The 24,746-nt window shown below is 36.2% G+C and overlaps 1 protein-coding gene across 6 annotated transcripts in view; it reads right to left on the bottom strand.

The window, feature by feature from the left end:
• The window catches only part of TBL1X (transducin beta like 1 X-linked), a 149,682-nt gene that overhangs the window by 55,604 nt on the left and 69,332 nt on the right, over positions 1 to 24,746 (bottom strand). For all 6 annotated transcript variants that reach the window (XR_014174976.1, XM_081948208.1, XM_081948206.1 and 3 more), the window contains exon 2: positions 10,331 to 10,438. The gene's annotated coding sequence lies outside the window, so the exon portion shown is untranslated. The remainder of the gene's footprint in view (positions 1 to 10,330; positions 10,439 to 24,746) is intronic.

Here is a 24,746-nt window from a genome sequence, read left to right as displayed (position 1 = left end):
TTTCCCCCTATGGATCTTGGATTTATGCTGATAAATTGCTTGAGAATGTTTCTTAAGTAAATGCATGCATGCATGCATACATACATACATACATACATACATACAACTCCATAGAGACATGCAAAACGTGTATAATAATAATCCACATCTGTCTATCCCAGATCCTTGGGAAGAACTCACTAGGTGGACAAAAATGGCAAATCTAGTCTGTATATCGGCTGACTCTGTAATTAACCATAATAATAATAACCCCCAGTGAGGCACTACCTTGACATGATTGTAGACTAGTGTGCTCTGAGGAAGATGACATCTATGCCTGAGGTTCAACCATACTGGACAGGTCTCAGCAGAGGCTCAGAGTTTCTCTCCCATAAAAAAATATGGGAGATGTAAATTACAGGAACCATACTATTTCGGTCATCTCGGGTCAATAAGGACTGCTCTAGGTTCCTGGACATCTGGTGAAAAATGGCAACAGGACTCAGAATTGTTTTCTGAGCATCCAGGACCACCAGCAACAAAATTATTAGGAGGAAAGGTGTTTATCCATTGCATAATAATATATATAGATTGAAAATAAGCAAATAATAATCTGTTATTACAGATTATGTCAAAACGGAACAGGATATTTGAAATAAAAGCACCAGTTCTGGAAAGAAGAACATTCAGAATCAGAAATAACAGAACAGAGGCTAGCAGATCATGCTGATTTATAATATGAAATAAAGTATTCACAGAACTGCAAAGGTGTACCCAGGACAAAGAAATCAAATTCTTGCCAGAAGTAACTCTAACTGAAGAGGCAAACCAAGGAGAGATGGCAGTAGCGGAAAACAAGCACAGCGATAGAATTGTTTTTATTTGGAAACTAAGCAACCATATCTCTGCCTCAGAAAGAACAAAGCTCTCTAACTAAAAAAGTAAAAGAATTGAAACAAAACAAACAAAAATAACTGAGCATCTAAAGCAACATAAAAACAGAAGAGATTGCCTGCATTAAAGTTTGTTCCAAAGAAACAGTTAGCACAAGAATTAAAAAATGTCAGTATTGTAATACAAATATAAGCAGCAGCTCACTGCAAAATAACAACAACCTTAATGGGCAGCATAGCTGCAGCTTTCAGGATGATCAGCCCAGCTGGATGTCCCCCTCCAACACTCGCACAAGAGGTGGCAAGCACATAGGGACCAACAATATCTGCCAGCAACTGCAGCCTGCCGCTCCCTTGGTCAGCACCTTCTGGGGCTGCACAGCCTGTGCAGTGCAGTTAAGTTAATGCGGCTGTCCAAGCAGCAGATGCAGGCAGAGGCCGGGGGGGGGGGAGGAGGCAGGTGATCCAGACACCACACGGGCTATGGGGGTTAGAGCAGTGGGTTGTGGGAGGCTTGTCTTGATGCGGTGGCACGAGCAATAAATGGAGGCAGAGACACGGGGAGAAGGCAGGTGATCCGAATGCGCTGTGTGGGCTATGGGAAAGCCAAGATATCCTCCGGCAGTTGCCCACTTGCTCTGGCCCACCGATTCTCAGCTTTGCCAACACCCGCCTGATGTATCTAGATCATCTACATCCTTCCGTGCCTCTGCTTCCCTTTACTGCTGGTGCCACCGTGTGAGGACAAGCCTCTGACAACCGGCTGCTGCTCTGGCCCACTGACTCTTGGGGTTTTTGCAGCTCACGCAGTGTGTCCAGATTACCTGCCTCCCCCGTGAGCCTCTGCATCAATCTGCTGCTTGGAGAATCAACTCACCTGCGATGTGCGGGCTGCTACTGCTACCGGACACTGTTGTCCCATGCCTGCTTGCCACCTGTGTTAGCTATGTCGACTGTCCTTCACTATGACTTATTTTTGGAGTAGGGATTATATTGGACACATGGTTAAAAATCAGGCTAAGGCTTATTTTGGGGGAAGGTCCTATTTTTGGGAAAACACGCTAGCTAAAGCCAAAAAGATCAGCAAATATGAAGCTCAAATTGCTAATTAAAGGCAGAATCTCCCATTTCAATCCAATCAGAAATTTTTCTACCAATCTAATAATAGAGAGACTGCAGTGAACACCTGACAAGGAAGAAACAGGGCAGTTCTGGGTAAAGATATAGGATAACTCAAAGAAATACAAGAAGAACCCAGCTTGGTTAAAGGAGATAGATAAAAGGATAAAAAAGAAGCTGAAATGAAAACTTGTAATAACAACACAAATAGTGGCGAAGGGGGCAAGGAAGAATTGGTCAGGAGCACCTTAAAAGGAACTGCATGTGTTTTGTTTGAAATATCTGACTGCAAGGAGATGAAATTGAAGCATGGTTAACATCTGACAAAACCTGATAATTTTTCATCTGATAATAAAAAATCTAGCAAAAGAGGCAGCATCAGGTAACTATAGGCCAATTAACTTTCAAATCATTAACTGGTGTGACTGCTGATACAGTCCAACAGCATCTAATTAAAAACAAGCTTCTTCCACTTGAGCAGAAAGGAAACCGTTGGAACTGCAGAGCAACAAAAGATTAACTCCTAAATGACAAGATGTTTCTGAAAACTGTAAAAGAAGGAAGACCAACTTGAACGTAGTATGGATCGATTACAAGAAGGCATTTGACTCCATGCCATATGATTATTTGTATAATTAAGTGCCTAGAAGTAAAAGGAATCAGTAGAAACATCAGAAGCTTTGTACAATGATCAATGGCACAATGGAAAACATGGTTGCTCGTCAAAGGTGATGGAATTGGAGAGGTTAATATCAAGAGAGGCATCTTCCAAGGAGATTCACTATTTTTTAAAAAAAAGTTTTTTCCCCTTTCAAATACATTCACAAATATACATTCTTATAAGTACCATTAACATTTATCTATTAACCATTAATGTTTATCACTATCTTCTTACAAATATAGAGAATACAGTTTGGGTCACTTTCTTGCCACCCTGTGTCTCCATCTTATTTTGCAACAACCTTGCTCCTTCCATCTTCTCAACCTCCCTTCTCTGCCTTCTTCTTTCCTCCTCTCCTTCCTCTTTTCTTCTTCCCCACTCTTTTCCCCATTCCTCCAAGGAGAAAGACTCACTATTACCATTACTGTTTGTCATTGCACTGATTCCTCTATCAACAAAACTGAATAATTCAGGACATAGCTATCAAACATCAAAAACATCTGCTGCACTTTCTTTCTTTCTTTTATTATTATTTTTATTTATTCTTATAAAAATAAAATCATACAAACATAATTTCAAACATATTGCCGTCACAGCGCAAGAAATCATAACGTTTAAATAACTAAACTTGACATTACCGTCCTAATAATAGTACATCTGCTGCACTTTCCTACCTCTTTTAAATTGATGATTTGAAGGCGTATGGAAAAACATCATTTGAAACATAATAACTACTCAACACTATCTGCATATACAGCCAAAATATTGTAGTGGAGTTTGGACTAGATCAGCAACTGCCAACTTTTTGGGACTGGTTCTGTGGAGAGAGGTTTTTCCATGGATTGGAGGGAGTATGGTTTCACATGCTGCCTGCATCCCAGAGATGGGCCTTCGCTTGTTTGTATGGTCCAGTTTCTGGCATGCCAAGGACCGGTGCCATTCCACCGCCCGGGAGTTGGGGACCCCTAGACTTGCCATTAAACAGGGTAAAATAGTGAAAACTGAAGGAATCAAGATGCCCTTTGAAAATAGCATCAAGAGTCAGGATGAAAATGACCACTACCAATGCCTCGACATGACAATATCAAGCACACTGAAGAAAAAAAGTTAATAAATACATCAACATAGTGAAGAAGACTGTAAAGTCCAAATTCAGTAGAGGCATTAGAATCAAGGCAATTGACGCCTGGGCAATTCCAGTCATTAGATACACAGCTGGATTATTGGACTGGACTCAAGCAGATAGGAAGACCAGAGAAATAATGACAATGAATTATTTTCTCATCCACGCAGTGATGCTGACAGATTCTATGTAACAAAGAAAATAGGTGAAATGGAATGATGCTTGTACATCAGATGGTTGAAGAAGAAAAAAAAAAGGATATTGGAAGAGTATTTTAAGTACAGTGAAGAATATGCATTGAAGCTACTACACCAGGAAGGTCAATTGAGTACTGGAGAAACCAAAGTGGCTTACAAGAAAGACGAAATGAAGAACAGAAAGGAGACATGGGAAAACAAAGCATTACATCGCCTGTTCATTAAAAAAATAGCAGGGAAAACAGAAAATAACAAGACTTGGCAATAGCCAAGAGCAGGAAAGTTGAAGAAAGACACAGAGGGGCTAATTCTGGCTGCACAATACCTAGCTTTAAGAACAAATGTATACAAAGACAGAATTGAGAAGACAACAAAAGATAGCAAGTGCTCTCTCTACAAAGAAACTGAAGAAACAGTGGCTCACCTGGTTAGCTACTGAAATAAGATCGCATAGACTGACTACAAACAACAGCAAAGTAGCAACAATGGTGCACTGAAAGATCTGCAAGAAATACCATTTAACTGCAACCAAGAATTGGTGGGACCATAAACTAGAGAAAGTCATAGAAAATGAAGAAGCTAAAGTGCTCTGGGACTTTAGAATTCAAACCAATATGTGTCACATAACATCCCTTACTTAACAACTGTCAATAAGAAAGACAAAGTTTGGACAGTGGACATGGCAGTACCTGGAGACAGCAGAGTAGAAGAGAAAGAACTGGCAAAGATAACAAAATACAAAGACCTGCATATAGAAATAGAACAATTGTAGCAAAAAGAAAGAAAGAAAGAAAGAAAGAAAGAAAGAAAGAAAGAAAGAAAGAAAGAAAGAAAGAAAGAAAGAAAGAAAGAAAGAAAGGTGGTACCAATAGTAAAAGGCACCTTGGATACAATCCCAAAATAACTGGGCCACCACTTGAACACTATCAGCACTGACAAATTCACCATCAGTCAGCTGCAAAAGGCAGCTTTACCTGAAAAGCTTACATTTTGCAATGGTATCTGTAACACCATCAAACATTGGGGAGGGTGGACAAAAATGCCAAATCCAGTCTGAACAGCTGGTCGACTGTGCAAAGTACCATAATAATAAAAACACTACTGGCATTGACCAAATCACCATCACTCAACTGCAAAAGACACTTTTACCCAGAATAGCTTACATACTATGATGTCTTTAAAGTCATCAAACAACATCAAACAACAACATCTCCCTATCCCAATCATTATGAGGAATTTGATAGGTGAATAAAGATGCCAAATCCAGCCCAAACATCTGGCTGAACTTTTGAAATAAATTACTGATATCATAAAAGTTTGAAAAGCTGAAAAGGGCTAGAATTCTCAACTTTTATTACACTCAATTGACCACAGAACCATAAACACGAATAACATGTTTATTACCAAAATAAAATCATAGTAGCAAAATGTTCCATAAAACAACCTATTTATAATTCTTCTTGCAAAATTTAATGTTTAAAATAAAAAAGAGAACGTAATAACTTGTATAAAGATTCATTTAAAAAAAGAAAGCTGTAGTAACTTGTATAAATAATTGTTCATAAATATTTCCTTTTAAGACATGGGATACGACGAGCCCTATCATTTCCATAATCGCAAAGTTTCAGCAACTTCTTTGTTGTAAAGGAATCAATGGAAATGCAAATTGATATAATTTCTGGATGGAATAGAATGTTAAAATAAGGGGATTCAATCACAGGTATCTGAATTTGTTTATTTGTAAAAATAATAAAGGCAGGATACAAAATAAATACGCAAGAACATTTGCTCATATCATCTTTCTTTTATAAATGTAATTTTTCCTGTTTGTTATCATGGATTATGCAACATTTCAACCAAATGTCACCAAACTTGGTACACTTTTAAAGATGCATATCAAGATTTCATGTGTATCAACTTTCACTGTTATGAAATATCCAGTTTTATTTTATTGGAAGTAAAGTATAATTGAATAGTCACTTCATTCTCTATAACGAGCATGATTGCCCCCTGCTAATTTGGCAAACAAGCATACTGTCATCATTTACAACCTGCTAAATATCATCCCATATTTCTGCTTCAACTCAAGAGTTCATAATTAATTCCCTGGGGAGCAATTATGCAGGTCAGACAGATAGTAAGTTTTGAAGTTGTTGTATGATTTCACCAGGTTTCAAAAATACTGATTAACTGTTTTGATGGAAATGAGGCCATTTAGTAATGAAATATATTACTGTTACTTCTCCTCTCCTCACCTCTTCCATTAATGATGGTTATAAAGAAAAAAGCTTTGTAAAGAGAACTCTTGAGAGCCTGGAATATTTTCAGTGAATTTATTGTACATTCTAAGACTCACAAAAGTTTGTGAGCATTAAACAGTTTGATAGTGAAGCTTCTTTCAGGCAAAGTTTGTCAGTGCCACTGTAACTGATTATTCATTATAAATTTAGCTGATTTATATTCCACACAAGGCAAGGGAGCAATGCTTTACCAACTACTTCAAAATCTCATTCTGAAAACATTCTGATGTTTGAAAGTAAATTATCAAATTATCTAACACAGAGAAATCACATGATAGTCAACATTCCATATAGCAGAAAGGACTGAAGTTACTGGAGATTTACAGTGAAAGAAAACAACACATCTCTCTGAACAGGAGGCTGTGGTTGCTGCTGCACAACATGTTGATTATCAACAGATCAAGAAACTGACAAGACTCCATGAATGGAAGTCTTATGACTGTTATTGAAAAGGAGGGTGGCTATATTGGTCACTGTTTTTTTTTTTTTTTTTGAAATGTCAGAAATGTTTATCTGCACATTTTGAGTTGTTTGTTTATTATTCTTACTTTAACAGATGCAAATAATGAGTGAGATGGGCAGATTTTCATTTTTCATTTAGTTGCATAATAATTCTGCACACTAATAGTTGCCCAATAATTGTGCTCACATAGATATTCTCCTAAAAAAGCCAAAACTTCACTTTAACGTTCTTAAATATTGTGGTTTGAGATTTATTAATATTTTGGATGGACCGAGACCATGGTAGTTGTTCAATAATAAAATTAATACTCAACTTCCCTAACAATTGTGCACAATGTGTAGCAGATGTATTCAGATAGCAACTACACAGGCAAGCAAATATTTATATTTCGTATACCTACTGGGATACAAATATGCTAGTAAATAAACACTTAAAATAATGAAAAAGCAAAAGATATAAATTATAAAATTTTCAATACTTAAAAAGCAAATTAATACTAAAGATTAAAACATATCATTATCATTTAAAATGTTTAATTGATAGAGGTTAAGTGTTAACCTTTATCAATTAACCAATTAAACTAACACAAACACACACACATACACATGAAATTAAAAGCAAGAGTATCAAAATAATTAAAATGTTATAAAGCAGTAGAATCATAAAATATCAAGAGTTTTAGTATTGATACTTTATTATTCTACTGCATTATAATATTTCAATTATTTCAATACTCTTGGTGTGTGTGTGTGTGTGTGTGTGTGTGTGTGTGTGGTTTTACAATGTTATCTGGATTAGTACATTTTGCTTACTACTGCTGTTTTTCAATGTTATAATTGCTCCTGTTTATACACAATGTTTAGAGTTAGATTTTGAAGATTTTGTATATTATACTTAGGAGATATGTGCATCTTTGACTCTTATATTTGTAAGACACATCTGTAGGTGTACTTTCAGAGATGGGTTGCTGCCGGTTCAGCCAGCATCGGGTGAACCGGAAGTACCGGCGGTGGGAGGCTCTGTCCACCTGCCCGGATGCTTCTGTGCAGAAGTATTGTGCACGCAGGAGCACATCCAAACTGGTAGTAAAAAAATTAGCAACCCACCTCCACGTACATATAATGTATATATCAATCTCATATCAATCTCATTTATACAGAATACAGTAGGTTAAAAAATTGTGTAAATGTATTTAAAATGTATACATAGTTTAATAATATTTGCATTAAACAAATATATATACAATTGTAAATGTTTATTGTTATGGCATATTTTATTTTTCTTGTATTTCTTCATATTTTTTGCTAAAACACTTTTTACATGCTATTTGAAAATATACATAAAATACTTGTAAAATATTATGTGCTGCATTATCAACATGACACAAAATTTAAACAAAATATACACATTGAAAGTGGATAACTTGAAATATAAAAGTATCAACCTCACATGTACACATACGTTTTGAAAAAAAAGAATATATTTTATAATCTTCAGCAACAAACCTCTCTTATATAATGAAAATAATAAACCCTACAAAATTATATAACCTATGCAGTAAAATAAAAACATGATTTACACAGAGATAGACAGGAAATGCCACAGAATTTCTATAAAACCAGATTATAGTTCCTGACTTTACATGTAGTATAGGACTGGATTGTGATCAATAATATAGAAAAGTCATTTTTAAAGATATGAGTCAGAACAGAATCATATATAGTCCCATTGCTCACATGAGGAAAAGAAAGTCCTTCCCAACATGAAGTACCAGGAAATATCAGAAAAAAATATACATGACAGATTGCAATTACATATTTTACCATAAGGGACAATATGCATTGTGTGACTTTATGTGAGATGGGAATTCCTGCCCCAAGTCTCCTGTTCTATAGGCTATCACATAGAAAGGTTCTGATGGTCAGACTGATTTTGCACTGCTGGTCTGTATAAATTATTATTAAAATTAGTGGACCAGAGGAATGCCATCGATATAGTTTACTTGGACTTCAGTAAGGCATTTGATAAGGTAGACCATAATCTACTACTAGATAAAGTAGAAGAATGTGGGTTGGACAGCATCACCACCAGATAGATTTGTAACTGGCTGACCAACAGCACTCAACGTGTAGTCCTCAATGGAACTGCATCTACATGGAGGGAAGTATGCAATGGAGTACCCCAAGGCTCTGTTTTAGGCCCAGTACTCTTCAACATCTTCATCAATGATTTGGATGAGGGAATAAATGGGGAACTCATCAAATTTGCAGATGACACCAAGCCGGCAGGAATAGCCAACACTCCAGAAGACAGGCTTAAGATACAGAAGGATCTTGACAAACTTGAACATTGGGCACTATCTAATAAAATGAAATTCAATGGTGAAAAGAGTAAGGTTCTACATTTAGGCAAGAAAAACTAAATGCACAGGTACAGTATAGTTGGTACCTTGCTCAATAGTAGTAACTGTGAGAGGGATTTTGGAGTCCTACTGGACAACCATTTAAATATGAGCCAGCAGTGTGCAGCAGCTGCCGAAAAAGCCAACACAGTTTTAGGCTACATAAACAGAGGGATAGAATCAAGATCATGTGAAGTGTCAATACCACTTTATAATGCCTTGGTAAGACCACACTTGGAATACTGCATTCAGTTTTGGGCACCACGATGTAGAAAAGATGTGGAAACTCTAGAAAGAGTACAGAGAAGAGCAACAAAGATGATTAGGGGACTGGAGACTAAAACATATGAAGAACGGTTTCAGGAATTGGGTATGTCTAGTTTAATGAAAAGAAGGACTAGGGGAGACATGATAGCAGTGTTCCAATATCTCAGGGGTTGCCACAAAGAAGAGGGAGTCAAACTATTCTCCAAAGCACCTGATTTTAGAACAAGAAGCAGCAACTTAGAACTGACGAGAAATTTCCTGACAGTTAGAACAATTAATCAGTGGAACAGCTTGCCTCCAGAAGTTGTGAATGCCCCAACACTGGAAGTCTTTAAGAAGATGTTGGATAGCCATTTGTCTGGAACGCTATAGGATTTCCTGCCTAGGCAGGGGGTTGGACTAGAAGACCTCCAAGGTCCCTTCCAACTCTGCTATTGTATTGTATTGTATTATTGTATTGTATTACCAGAAGCATATTGCTTCTTTGTACAAGACCTGGATTATTTTTCTGAATAATTCTGGCAATTAATGGAACAATTTTACATATAGGAAATAAGTGTGTGAAGAAACAATTAATGATATGGTCCAGACATAGATAGTTCACAAATATATATATAAATCCGTAAACATTATTGGATTGTTTGGAAGAATGTGCTGAAAAGAATGTACTAATCCAAAAAGACTATATATAAATCCATTGACCAGGATTCTATTAATATTCATTTACCATTGGACCGATTAATTTTTTTTAAAAAAAAAACCAGCTTCCATCATTTTTTTTCTTTGGATATTTTGCTATTCAATATCTAATTGTGGCTCAATTTTTTTTAAAAAGAATAGTTTACTCTGTTGTATAAGGTAAATCAGATTCTATGGTTTTGATAAAATAGATGTGAAAACATCACTTTTTCAAATTGTTGTTCTTACCTGGCCGTGAGACCTTTGAGCTGTTGAAAACTGCTTCTTGCAGGCTGCTACAAAGAGGCTGGGGGTTTGAGTTACCATGGAGATCTTTACATTCAACAGTGGAGAAATCTGGAATGATACAATGAAATATTTTGTCAGGTGAACCTTAGAATGAAAAAAAAAAACCATACTATGGCCATCTTCTCCAGTTTATTTGCCACCACCAGCAAAAAAATCTTACTATGTAATCAAATGAAAACATTAATTTGGACAGTGAAATGCTCATTTAAAAAAAATCCAAATGGATAAGTACTGATGCTTAGTCCCAAATTCAGCATCTAGAACCGCCAATAAAGCATTAAAAGCCTTTAATGAAATCCAGTAGATCTGTTTACCAACCAGTCATTTGGTTTACATATCACACTAAGTGCATAACGTCCTTGGTTTTGAGCCTTAGTTTATGGCTCAGCATAACAGGTTACCAAGCCTTTTCAGAAACATAACTGAAACAAGGTATAGGTTAATGCAGTACAGGTTGCCCTTGCTTAACAACTGTCTTGTTTAGCAATTGTTTGAAGTTTATGACTGTGCTGAAAAAGTAAATATGACTGGCGCTTGCACTTACAACTGTCATAGCATACCTATGGTCATGTGTTTAAGATTCGGGTTGCTTCACATCACAATTGGTTTAAGTCTATGATGACCATAGCATCCCATGGTCACATGATTACAATGTGCACACCTCACAGACAGCTTCCAACAAGTAATATCAATGGAGTAGCTGGCAGTAAAATTGCAACTTGCGGTTACATGAGGTCTCACTTAACGTTAACATGGAAATGAAGAAGTAAACTTACCACAGTCATGTGATATTTTCCTTAACAACCACATCATTTAGCCACAGATTTGCTGGTCCCATTGTGGTTGTTAAACTAGGACTACCAGTATGCAAAATCAACTGGATGGTATGTGGCTATATGGATTAAGATTTGATTTGGTGCTAAATAATGAATGCATTACTAGGTTTCTATGAAGCTGCTTGGAAGCAGAGATTCTCAGTATAAAGTACGGTAATTTTATCCCCTTAATAACACTGGATTCCAAGTGACTCCATGCACTCCATATAGACTTCTTGAAGCAGTATGGAAGTAGTTTGGCACTGCCTCCTGGGACAATTTGTCCAACCTCCCAGTCTAGCCCTTGGCTGTTCAAACAAATACTAACCAGGGCCAAGCCTACTTAGCTTTGTCAGGATCCGGTAAGGTCAACAAGGTGTTACCACTTGCAATGATTTTCATTATACAAACACTCTAATAAGACGACAAATGGTGTGCTCTTTAATGCAGTATAAAATGGTGAAATGTGCTTACATTATGCTACACCTGAAGTGAGACACTAGAATGCAAATGGAGAACTCATGCTATGTTACTCCTCCACATCAACTCTCTGATAACAAAAATCAAAGTGGCAGTGTGATGGACAGAAAGATCTGCCACTGTGACTCAGGGCTGTTGCTTTTTAATTTTTTTATGATGCAGTAAGAAACAAGTTACACTATTGGGTTTCATTTGAGAAAGACTGTATCATAAGAATACAGAAGATGCTTTCTGTGTAAAAGTTCAATTCTCAAATTGCGCAACTCAAAAAACTTCATGAATCAGAACCCAGAAAAGCACAAATAACAGATATCTATGCTTCTGGAGAGACACTTCTCACTGTTAGGAAGTTTCTCCTTAATTCCATGTTGCTTCTGTCCTTGATTAGTTTCCATCCATTATTTCTTGTCCTGCCCGCTTGTGCTTTGGAAAATAAGTCGACCCCCTCCTCTTTGTGGCAACTTCTCAAATACTGGGCTACCGCTATCATATCTCGCCCAGTCCTTCTTTTCTCTCGAGTAGCCAAACCCAAATCCTGCAACCGTTCATATGTTTTCATCTCCAGCCCTTTAATCATCTTAGTTGCTCTTCTTTGCACTTTTTCCAAAAGTCTCAACATCTTTTTTGTAATGTGGTGACCAAAACTGGATGCAGTATTCCAGCTGTGGCCTTACTAAGATTTTATAAAGCGGTGCCAATATTTCACGTGATTTTGATTCTATGCCTTTGTTTATACAACCATGGATTGTATTAGCTTTTTTGGCGGGTGCCGTACACTGCTCGCTCATATTTAACTGATCATCCACTAGGACTCCAAGGTCCCTCTCACATTCTTGACCCTTATGTAGTGTTATGCACTTCTTTTGTTGGAAATCTCAGGATTTTTTCTGGAGATGTTTAGTTCTTAACTCTCTAAACTATATACTAATACTATATTTACCTTGAAAGTTGATCCCTTTCCTCCCAGTCCACAAGTGTTATGTACTTATCCTTTTCCTCCCTGCCTCCTTGTTGATTACCTGGCTATTGCCAGGGTTAATTTAGAATAAGTTAATCTACATACCAATACCAATGGTAACAAGGAAAGTAAGCACAAAATAGTGCACAAATAGTATCTTTAAATTGACATACTAACAGAAAATAGTTAAAGCAATCCACAGATCTTGGTAGTTTTATCAAAAACCTTCCAACTATCTCCTTCTTTTCTTTATTATATGTCTGATCTCAGTATACAGTATACCTTTTTAAAAGAGGGAGTTAAAAGATATTTTACAATAAATTTAAAACATATTAAAAATACTCAGTAAGTTATAATGATAAGAGCTGTAAAAATTTGTGACAGTAACCATGATTTATCCAAAGGATAAAACTTTAAAAGCTATTTTGCCGTACTTTCAAAGAAGAATTAGCCAGGCTTGGCAGTATTTTTACCATACCAGGGAAAGGGAAGTAGAGGCAAGATTAATTTCACTGGAAGTACTTCAGAAGTTTTTACAATTGCAAAAAAGTTAAATGTTTCCTGTTAAGAAGTATGTGGTAACAAAAAACTATTAATTGGGAAAAATAGCAGCCAAAGGATATGGAGAAAACTAGCAAGTCAACTATTGAAAGTTAAAGAGTTGTTAGTCCTGCTAGAATTTTCAAGGATGTAAACTGTGCAAAACATGTCAATCTTTCTTCATCTATGTCTAAATATATTAAAATTCAGGAGACATACTCTCAATTTATCCTGAAGGCAAAAGCTCCACAAACTTCAATGTTTGTCTGTCTTATTTGGTGATAGTTAAATTATAACTCTAAATCCTAGTGGATTCTGAACATCCTACAATGATCCAGTTATTTTTAATCATTGTTTGCTGAGTAACATTGCGGGCTATTCACAAATGATATTAAATCACAATGCTGAGTGTAAATAATGATAACAATAGAGTTATTGTTCTATCCTTGTAAACCACCCAGAGTTACCGAGTATGAGTTGTGCAGCCATATAATTTTAATAATAATAATAATAATAATAATAATAATAATAATAATAATAATAATGCGAAGTCATATAATGTAAGAAAGACAGCAATTAAATAATCATGCAAATGTTCTCTTAAATGTCATCTGGGAATCTGACAATGGCTGGATCCTGTAGCACTTCCTGTTCTTAATCTGAATTTAGAATGATCAATTCATATTCTTCTTTAGATTTATAGCTGATAACAGAAAAAGATTGGTAGAGATAACAAATCAAGTTAAAGTACAATTATCTTTAACTGCAGAAGTAGCAGACAAATCATGCAGACCAATAGTTGCTGATTCAGGAAAGGATTGGAAGTTAAATTAAAATGTCTTTTTTACTATTTATTGCTCTTTTCCATTTCACGTCAGGTTCCTAGAATCCATCCAGTGTAAGCCAGAAAAGATAATGAGTTTCTGAACACAAACTCTAATGGGACATGTTGCATGAAAGCTTTCAGCATTTGCTTGGATCCTGCTTCCCAGCAGTACTAAACAACTTAAATATAATTAGCTGAAAGCTCCACAGGCTACATTTCTTCACTAGAATACCTCTTACACTAATCCATTTATCTGGCTGACAGATGACTGAATCATCGGTAATATGAGGTCTATTCCATTAATACTGTTGTAGTCAAAATCCCAAGTATCCTTTAATAGCTTTTTGACAATTGCATCATTTATAACAAGTAAGCAAAACAAAAAGACACATAGATTTTTTTTTCTCCTCTTAATTTTATGTCTGTCCCACAATATAATCATTTTAGAAATGTGGACTAGGAAAGAATTTTGTTTGAAGCATGCTAATTCTGTTTAGTGAAATAAATCACTTTATGATTACCAGTAGTTTTGTTGTGTTGATATTTTAACAACAATCTTCACAAATACCTTTTTAGGAATTCATTGCCTGTTTAAATTACTCAGTTAAGAAATATGTTTTCATTTCATTCAAATTCCTTACCCTATTCATAAGCTATACTTGCCTCAGAATAGGATGTGGGGATTAGACTCTTGCAAGTGCCAAGAAAACTTATTTAAGGAAAATGCATACATATTATACATCTCAGAAGACTTGTGATAAATGCTTTGGACTTTATATGGGCACAGTGTTTCTCTGCTCATTTACGTAACCAGAACACCCCCCTCCCCCCTTTTTAAATTTCTGCATGAGTCTGAAAAAAGATGTCACTGCCTGAAGAATAATAAATAGTTTCCTTACAGCAGTGCCATCTTAAATTCACACAAAACTCGTGAAGAACGTGGCTACTTTAATGAATAGCAAAAGTGTTGGTTCAAAACAATTCTTTCCAATTATAACTGAAGCCTGCATATTTTAATCTGTAATTACAATTATAGTCATAATTATGCATAATTTTCCAAGCAAGGCATTTTTCATCAATAAAAACTTCATTTAGATTTTCACTAAGCAATATCAACAAATGAAAATGTCACCAGTATAGAAAGAAAGCAGAACTAGGAATAAACTTCTGTTTATGGAAACACTGCAAGATATTGTTAGTACCGTATTTATCGGCGTATAACACGCACTTTCCCCCCCGAAAAATAGGGGGCAAATGATGTATGCGTGTTATACGCCGATATAATGTTAAGAAGCCATGTTTTTACAGTATTAACAAGTACCGCAGTGACGTGGGGAGGAGAGACTGGCTGAATATTCTCTCCTCTCCCCGGACACCCGACTAAAACGCTTTCTTTCGGCCGTGGAAGAGCTCATGCGGGCAAAAGGAAGTGCTTTACTCAGCGGGGTGTGGGCGAGAGGAGGAGAGAATGGATGAGCCGTATCTCCTCTCCCCGACACCCGACTAAAACGCTTTCTTTCGGCCGTGGAAGAGCTCAGGCGAGCGAAAGGAAGCGCTTTAGACAGCGGGGTGTGGGTGAGAGGAGGAGAGAATGGATGAGCCGTCTCTCCTCTCCCCGACACCCGACTAAAACGCTTTCTTTTGCCCGCGGAAGAGCTCGGGCGGGCGAAAGGAAGCGCTTTAGACAGCGGGGTGTGGGTGAGAGGAGGAGAGAATGGATGAGCCGTCTCTCCTCTCCCCGGACTCCCGACTAAAATGCTTTCTTTCGGCCGTGGAAGAGCTCGGGCGGGCGAAAGGAAGCGCTTTAGACAGCGGGGTGTGGGTGAGAGGAGGAGAGAATGGATGAGCCGTCTCTCCTCTCCCCGGACTCCCGACTAAAAGTTAATAAAAAAAAGTTCTGAGCTACCCTTATTTTGCTTCAAAGTTCTTTATTTGAAATTTAAATTTTTTCCCTGAAATTTCCCTCTTAAAATGAAGGTGCGTGTTATACGCCTGTGCGTGTTATACGCCTGTGCGTGTTATACGCCGATAAATACGGTAATTTTCTAGAAATTTGAGAATGAGGAAAACTGCAGTAGTTCTTAGGGATCATTAATAGTACCCATTGCTCCAAATATATTTGATCTACAACTCATCAACTTTAGACATTAGCAAAAATGTTTGGAATATAATGGAGTTTCATAAGCTAGGAAAAGCATTTCGATTTTCCTAAAATTTATCACAGTTTAAGAATTTATCCTTGGTTCATTGTCCAAGCCCTTACTGCTGCTCAGAGGGGGAAGCAGGAACTATTATCTAAAGTGGCCTGTTCAATTATAGAAATGAACATAAATATTTAGGTTTACGTGCTAAAATTTTTGCAAATGTAAGTTTGTAAGCTTTATACTAATCTTCCAGATGAACATTTTTATTCACTTGACATGTGATTCCAAGATTCTCACTTAGTATGATCTAAGTTCAACTGCTATAAAAGCACAGAACAAGTTCTACCACCTGTTTATTAAAAGAGCTAAATCCATTTTGCAAGATTAACAAATTAAAAATTTGCTTTAAACTGTGATTCCTGATTTTATTTAATCAGTCTATAGTCATCACCTTTCTTATTGGTTCTTTGATTTGCATATAGCAAACCCAGAAATCAGGGAAAGTGATTCTAGCAGGAATATCATTGGACACAATACCTAAAGATGGTAAAGCTGTAGAAAGTTTAAGCCCTCCTGATCAAACTATATGTTTCAACGAATGCCTATTTTATTTATACATAGATGCATACATACAATTTAGAGGTTACCTTAGTCCACAAGACTGTAGAATGTACAAATTCAAAAGCAGAAAATAACAATAATAATGTTGAGATGAAAAGTCCTCAGGGCTGTGGGGGGACAAATACCATGGCCACTTGGTCTTGTTAAGGTTGAGCCTTAGTCTGTTCTTCCTCATTCGGACCCATTCAGCTTCCAGAGCACGGGCAAAGACATCATAGCATCATTTAGATATCTTAGGGTCAAGATGTACTGTTGTGTGTCATTAGAATACTGATGACAGTATGTTGATAGTATGCTGATGATACTTTAACCCATACTAACATATGACCTTTCTTGGTGGTTTCATGTTAAATGTTAATCAGGACAATTGAGTGTGGTGAGCTCTGAGGTAGCCGTAAGTGAAGGATTGCAAGCTTGATCTCTTCCCCACAAACAATCCTGACTAAGCCCAACCATGAAAAAGGAAAACCACTACAGCATGTTGCTTCCCACTCCTAATTTCAGCAGCTGATCAAGGAAGATAATGGTTGATAGAATTAAAAGTCACTGAGAGATGAAGTACTATACTATATCCCATCCTGGTTATGCTACAGGCCATCAACAAACACAATCAATACTATATTGTAGTATGAAAATCTGGCTGAAATGGGTCCTACATTCATTCCTAGGATTTTCTAAAGCTATTGTGCATCCACCTTTCCAACAACCTCTCTGAAAGGGGAAGTTTGGAGACTGGATAAAACACCTATCTAGTATCATTGATCCAGCAAAGGAGGGGTGTGTGTGCAGTTAGGCTGGAAGAACTAACCCCTTCTTCAAGGAAAGAAACACCACTGCATGGGCTAATCCTAATCTTTTATTTATCATCAATGTCAATTTAACTTGCACAATAAATGATAAAATATAGAAATGGTGTTCATAATCCCCAGGCTTTAATATTATTGAAAATCTTTGGAGAGATCTCAAAATTTCAATCCAAGGAGACCTAAGGTTATTTCTCAGATTTCTGCAAGAAACACTAAAAACATTACATCCAACAACTTTTTCTTCTTCTAAACTAGTACAATAAAAGCTTCACTTCTGCCAGAGAATATGTTACAAAGTTTGCTGACATTTTCTAAAGTGTCTAAACTTTTGCACCTATAGTACTGCAGTCATATTTTCTTGTGAAAACATGTTTTCTTATTTTGAATTTGAATACACAAATAGTATATATTCAAATTTGCATTAAAATGTTCTTTTTAAATTTGAAGTGCCAGTGTGATATAGAAGTTAAAAGGCCCAACAGGAGTGGGGAGCTTTTGTTTTCTCTTAGGCTTAGAAGCCAGCTAAGGGATTTTGGATATCTTGGTCTTAACAGCATCTGGCTCTGTGGCAACTTGGCTGGTAAACAAAAGCCCTCATCACATCATGCATTGATAACTTCATTGTAAGAGCTAAGTAAGCACATTGCAAAAGCAAGCAGATATATTATAAATGCTAAGAACAAGGACTGTGTTTAGTTTTGTACCATGTAGAGATTACGCCAAGTTCTATACTTTTACGGATTTACTAAATGTTTGATTTAGGGGTGTATAAACATAACGGTTTGCATGCAACAACATATATGAATGAAGGATTTTCCTGGGCATTGTTTTCGTAATACAATGCAAAAATCTGACTAGCAAAACATAATCTTAGATGTAATATTAGATCTTGATTGCACTTAAGCTTTGAAAAAAAATCTAAAGTATTTTACACTAGAAAAAACTGGTGATTATGGAAGTTAGTTAAGAATCTAACTAATCCATTAATCTAACAGAAAAAAATTCAAGGCAATTGTAGCTATTTTGCTCCCAGAGTAGGCTTTTATTGTGTAATTACATATCTTCATAGAATTTACAGAAGATTGTGAACTATTTGTAACTAGCCTGCATTTTCTCCACTATCATCTCAACCTTATTTCCAACCACCAATAAATAAAATCTGTTAAGGAAAGAAAGAGGACAGTAGTGAATTTTTTTCAGCAAGCTAAGGTATACTCTTTCGGGAAAGTTGATTAAAAATTACAGCTATGTACTTATTTCCAACAGAATTAAATCGAGTTATTGATTATGTGCCATAAAGTTGGTATCAACTTTAGTAATTACATAGAAAGTTTTTCTCCAGGAAAACATCCTAATCTACCCTTCAGGTATTCCAAAAGTGCACCCACTGCTACTGTAATTGAATCTAAACACCTTGCTGGTGGTTGTTGTTATTATCTTCTCCTTTTTCCACTTTTCCCATAATTTTAAACTTCTTCAGAGAATTAGGCCATTACAAAATATGTCTGAAGCATGTCCAAATGTGCCTAATTTTTGAATATAATATTCATAATGTATCCAAAGTGGCAGAAAAACCTTTATATAAAAAGACCTATGATAGATGTTCAGCCATGTTGGATAGATCTCATCAGAGGAGCTAGACAAAGAATGCTTCTCCCATAAGCAATATGGTTGGACATAATTTCCACAAACCCATTTTGAATCAGTCTTTGCCCAGCTCAACAAGGAGTTCCTAAGTGTTGGAGTTTCTGGACATCAAGTGACAAATGGACTACAGAACTCAGCACTTTTTCATCCAACCCAAACACATGATGACTGAAAACAAAGAAATAATGGCCTATTATTAAATAAAGCAAAGATAGTATCAATGAGTAATAGGCACTTTGTGTACAATCTCAAAATTTCTGGAGTTTTTTTAACACCACTTTGAACACTAAAACACCATTGGCATTGACCATCAATCAATTGCAAATGTCAGTTAAACTTGAAAAAGTTTATACAATATTTTTTAAACCATCAAACAAACATAACTGAGAAGCACTTGATAAATGGATAAAAATGCCAAATTCAGTCTAAACAAATGGCTCACTATGTGACCATCCATAATAATAACAATATTAACAACAACATTTCAAAAAATGGCTTACAATAAGAACATTAAAAAAATAAACTGAAGTTTCTTTTCAAAACTTGGTTTTGGTTGCATAAGATCAAGGGATTTGAACTAATACAATCAAGGCCAAAATTGAAATCATCAAATGTTTCAACAAGTACCAGTAGATTGTTCAAAGAAGCAGAAGAAACATACCATATTGTCAGCTTTAGCAATAAAATAACACAAACTGATTATAAATAACAACATAAGACACTTAGAAAATTAGCACATTGACAAAAATTCTATCTGTCAATTACAAAAAACCACATTGCTTGAATCTGCACATATACTATGCTGATACATTACAACATCCTCGGTTCTTGCGAAGAACTTGATGTGCATGAAGGCCAATATTAGTTGAAATACTGGCAGCTGTGATTTCATATATCTATTACAATAACATCAACTACTACTACTTCACTAGAAGAAAGGTATTCTTAAAGAAGAGCCTATTTTTTATATAACTATTTTAAAAAGAGTGGGTAGCTGAAAGTAATACATAGCTTTCAATGAATAGGTTTTTCATATTCAAAGGCTTGAAATGGGGTAGGGAAAAAAGGATTTAACAAGATTTTACAATTCTGTTGGGAGTTTGCATATGAACATGGTTTCAGCTACAGTGCTCTGTATTGTTATAAAGGACACATTACTGTTCTTTCTTGCAGAAAAACACTACAGTACCTCCTGACGCTACATACCGGTAGAAGGATGTCAAAGCAGAAAAGGCAAGCATATAAAAATCCTTTTAAACTGGAAGTAGTAAAATATGCTGAGGAACAGGGAAACAGAGCAGCGGAGAAACATTTTGGACTACCTCCAACTGAAAAAATGTTGAGTGGAGGAAACAGGTGGATCAGTTGCAAAAATAAAAGTTAAAAGTAAGCACAACTTTCATGGGCTTGTTGCAAAGTGGTCACAGTTAGAGGTGGGCATGGAAGAATGGATCACACGCCACCGGAATAAGGGTTTCAGTTTCCACAAAAATGGTAATATATGAACCCAAACGCATTGCTCTACATAAAGGCATTCTGGGTTTTACTCCTGGCAAATGTTTTATCAACTGGTTATTTTTAGGGGTATTGTTTTTAATATTGTGTCTATTTTAGGGGTTTAATAACTTATATTTATATTAGCTTTGTACAGTTCTTTTAATTACATTTTAACCTCCTCCATGCCAACTGTACATATTTAACTTTTTATTGTATTTTGTTATATTCTGCACGGACTGTACACCGCCCCGAGTCCCTTTTGGGAGAGGGGGCGGTCTAGAAGCATTAAATATAAATAAATAAATAAATACTGGGTCACCATTGTGGTGCTTCAGATTTATGAGACAATATTGCCTTGCTATGCACAACAAAATTAGAATTGTGCAAAAAATGCCAAAAGAGTACGAATCTAAGATTCTGTTTTTTCATACATTTGGTAGGAAGACAATTTTGAAATTGGCCAGATTGGGAATATGGATGAAGTCCTGCTAACCTTTGATGTGCCATCTAATAATTTGATTTGCCAACTAATTGTTTATCTGAAAGGTGCCAAAAGCATAACCATGAAAACCTCAGGACATTAGAAAACACATTACACAGTTGTGTTGTCCTGCTGTGCAGACGGCACCAAGTTGCCACCAATGTTAATATTCAAAAGGAAAACCTTTCCAAAAGAAGTGATTCCAAAAGGAGTTGTTGTGTGTGTCCATAAGAAAGGATGGATGGACGAAAATGGAATGAGAGTATGGGTTGAAAAAGTGTGATCCAAACGTCCTGGAGGGCTTCTGAAAAAAACTGCTTTATTAGTGCTCAACCAGTTTAGAGAACATATTAGTGAAACCACAAAGAAAAGATTTAAAGAAGTGAAGACTCATCTAGCTGTAACTCCTGGGGGTCTTACCAGCCAATTGCAACCTCTTGACATTTCCATCAACAAACCATTTAAAGTCTATATGTGAGAAGAGTGGAACGAATGGATGGCTGCTGGTAATCATGATCTGATACCTACGGACGAATGAGGAGGCCCACTATCACTCAAGTTTGTGAATGGATTAAAACATCATGGCATTCAGTGAAGAATGAAATCATTGCATGGTCATTCAAAAAATGTGACATTAGCAATGCCTTAGATGGAACTGGATATGATGTCATATATAAGGGTAGCAAAGAAAGTGATATCAGTAATTGTGAGCACCTGAGCTTCCTAAATTTTGACACTAGTGATGATGAGTTATTTGGGTTTACAGAAAATTAGAAGAGTGCTTGAACCTTAAAGTCTCTCATTTGTTAATGACAGTAATAATGGTTCTTAATACCGCTGTTGACTTTACATGGTTGAAATATTATTCTGCTATATTTTATTAAATATATTACTACACCATTTGGTTCAGAATATTTTTTCTTGTTTTCCTCCTCTAAAACCTAGATGTGTCTTATAGTCCGAAAAATACGGTAGTCTACAACATCAACTGTAACAATTGCAACTAATTCTACATAGGACAAACATCACATCAATTAAAAACCAGGATCCACAAACACAATCCAAGCTGCCAAATTTGAGTTGAGTATCAAAACCAAAGAGAATTCAGGTTCTATTTTACCAAGCTCTATTCCTGTATCACATCTTCCTTCATTTCAATAGCATTATTTCCAAGTTGGGCTTACATAAGATTAAATACATTCCACCATATAAGATAAAGATTATTTCTTCCTAAAATGCTTAATCACTCGATCACATTTCTACTGAAAGTTTTATTCTTAATGCTCTTCACTAGAAATGTAAGTATGTTCTGGACTACATTCCAACAAGACAAGCAGCTTTGGACAAGACAAAAGATAGATTTGAACTGATTTAAATTTATTTAAAATTAAAATAAGTAGAGTCAATATTATTACCCATTGTTTGGTAATTTCACACTTCAGTATCAATAAAAATAACAATTGATTGGCAACTTTGGGAAAGACCAAGAGCACACTTAATATTGGGAATTTATGACTTCAGGTCTACAGATCTCCAGTCAAAAGTTACATGTGCCAGAACTATTTTTACTATGATGTCACTACTTACACAACTGGTCAAGACTCTTCAAGAAGTCATATCCTTGAGTAGTAGAAATGGCAGCATTCATCTAAATAAAAAGTAACTATTTTTTCTCAATACTATTCTGATATACATATGGATCCTAGACTGAGTTCAGTAAGAATTTAATAATTGTGTATCTTTGATGTATGGGCAGTTTTGAAATGTTGTCAATCAAATTAGCAGCTCTTATTTATCCAGCCTCTCCAGGTAATCCCTGGGTTACAAGCGTTCCCTTAGCAAATGTTTGAAGTTACATGACCAGCGCCCCCTAGTGTTTCCAAGTGAAACTCAAAAATATAAATCTTGCAGCACAACTATGAATCTTGCAGCAACTCTGTGGAGCTCCCCCAGCCTGTTGCAGGCCGAAATGGAATTTGGATATCCCCCCCCCACGAAGTCTCCATTTCGGCTTGCAATGGGCTGGTGGAAGCCAGCAGAGGGCTAATTGGAGCGTCAGTGGGACACACAAGGCTGGTGGGGACTGCTTGCTGAATGTTCACAAGATAAGTGACCCAGCATGGCAGGTTAGGGGGGGAAAGCAATTTGGGGGCCATGTGGTATTTCAGTGGGTCTGGGAGGCTTTGGGTGGTCTTAGGCAGATGACCTGTTCCATCAGTATCCCCCCCAATGGCCTCTCCCTCTCTGAAATACATCGTGTGCACTTAACGGGCCTTGCATTTGATTAGCGAATGAGTGAGCGAAAGGAGGGAGTGATCTCGTTCAAGATACAAGATTCACTCCCATGAATCCTCGGGTTACGAATGGAATGGACAGGCTCCATTCCATTTGTAACTCGAGGACTTCCTGTACTTTTAAAGGAAACACCAGTTGTTTACTCTTTCCGCTCAACCATTCTGGATAAGATGTTTTTTAAAAATGATTTAGAAAAAAAGTCACAGAGGGAATAGACGTGGAGTTCTCTTTTTAGGGCAATACATTTTTCTTGATTTGTTTACTTTTATGCATATGATTACAGCCTTAACCTCACTTTATAGCACTCTCAAGCAACATTTAAATGGCCATTAACTAAATAACCCTTATCAAATGCTCTTTCTATGTGGAAAGGTAAGTACATCATACCTGAGAATATACTACATTTCTGCATGCATATTTGAATTACTTCTGACTTCTCTATTCCGCTGATTTGCTGAAAGTACATTACATTCTGGCTCTCTAAGGAGCTCTTAGTTTCATTCATCAGATGAATAAGCACTTTCTATTGCATTATTTGTTTCTATGTATCCAAGCTCCAAGTTCTGAGAGAGCCTCTCAGTATGCAATCACTTAGATCACTTAGTTGTAAGATTTTCTAGGAAATGAATGAGTACAAATATTTTATTCTGTACTTCAAAGAATGGAACATTAAAAAGAAGAAAAAATGTAGTTACAAAAATTTCAAGTTGCTGGATGGGAATCTTTTAAAAGATTTTAAAAGTCATTGAAATTGACTGGTTATAGAGTCCAAAAGTGGCCACAAATATTTTCACTGGTAGGTAAATTTATCCTTTGTAATACTAAAATGCCATAAAAGCCCCAGAGAGAAAAGTGTGCATGAAGCAAAATTTACTAGATGTCGAACTGAAATAAAATAGGGCCACTTGTACTGATTAAGATCTTTGTGTTCCAAGAAAAAGAAAGATATTTTTTGCTAATTCTGGTAAAGATATACATATTTTGAACCAATTTTGTTTAAGATTATTTGGTATTTTTGAATGAATACTCAACTATCAATTAACAGTTGTAATTAAATAAACCAAAAGACAACCAGGAATGGAATGTACTGTAGTATGAACAAATTATACTAGTCATGAAACAGACTATTTATAAATGATTGCTCTTGTGATAAACAATGGAAAGTTTCTTGGCTAAAGCTCCTGTTACAAAGGAATACCTGATTTTGTTCTATCTTTGAAACATTAATAGGATTTCCAAATTCTAT

This window comes from Natrix helvetica, assembly GCF_964273705.1.
Source record: "Natrix helvetica genome assembly, chromosome: 3".
NCBI lineage: Eukaryota > Metazoa > Chordata > Lepidosauria > Squamata > Natricidae > Natrix > Natrix helvetica.
The sequence above is the reverse complement of the archived record's forward strand: the minus strand, read 5'-3'. Positions and strand labels throughout refer to the sequence as shown.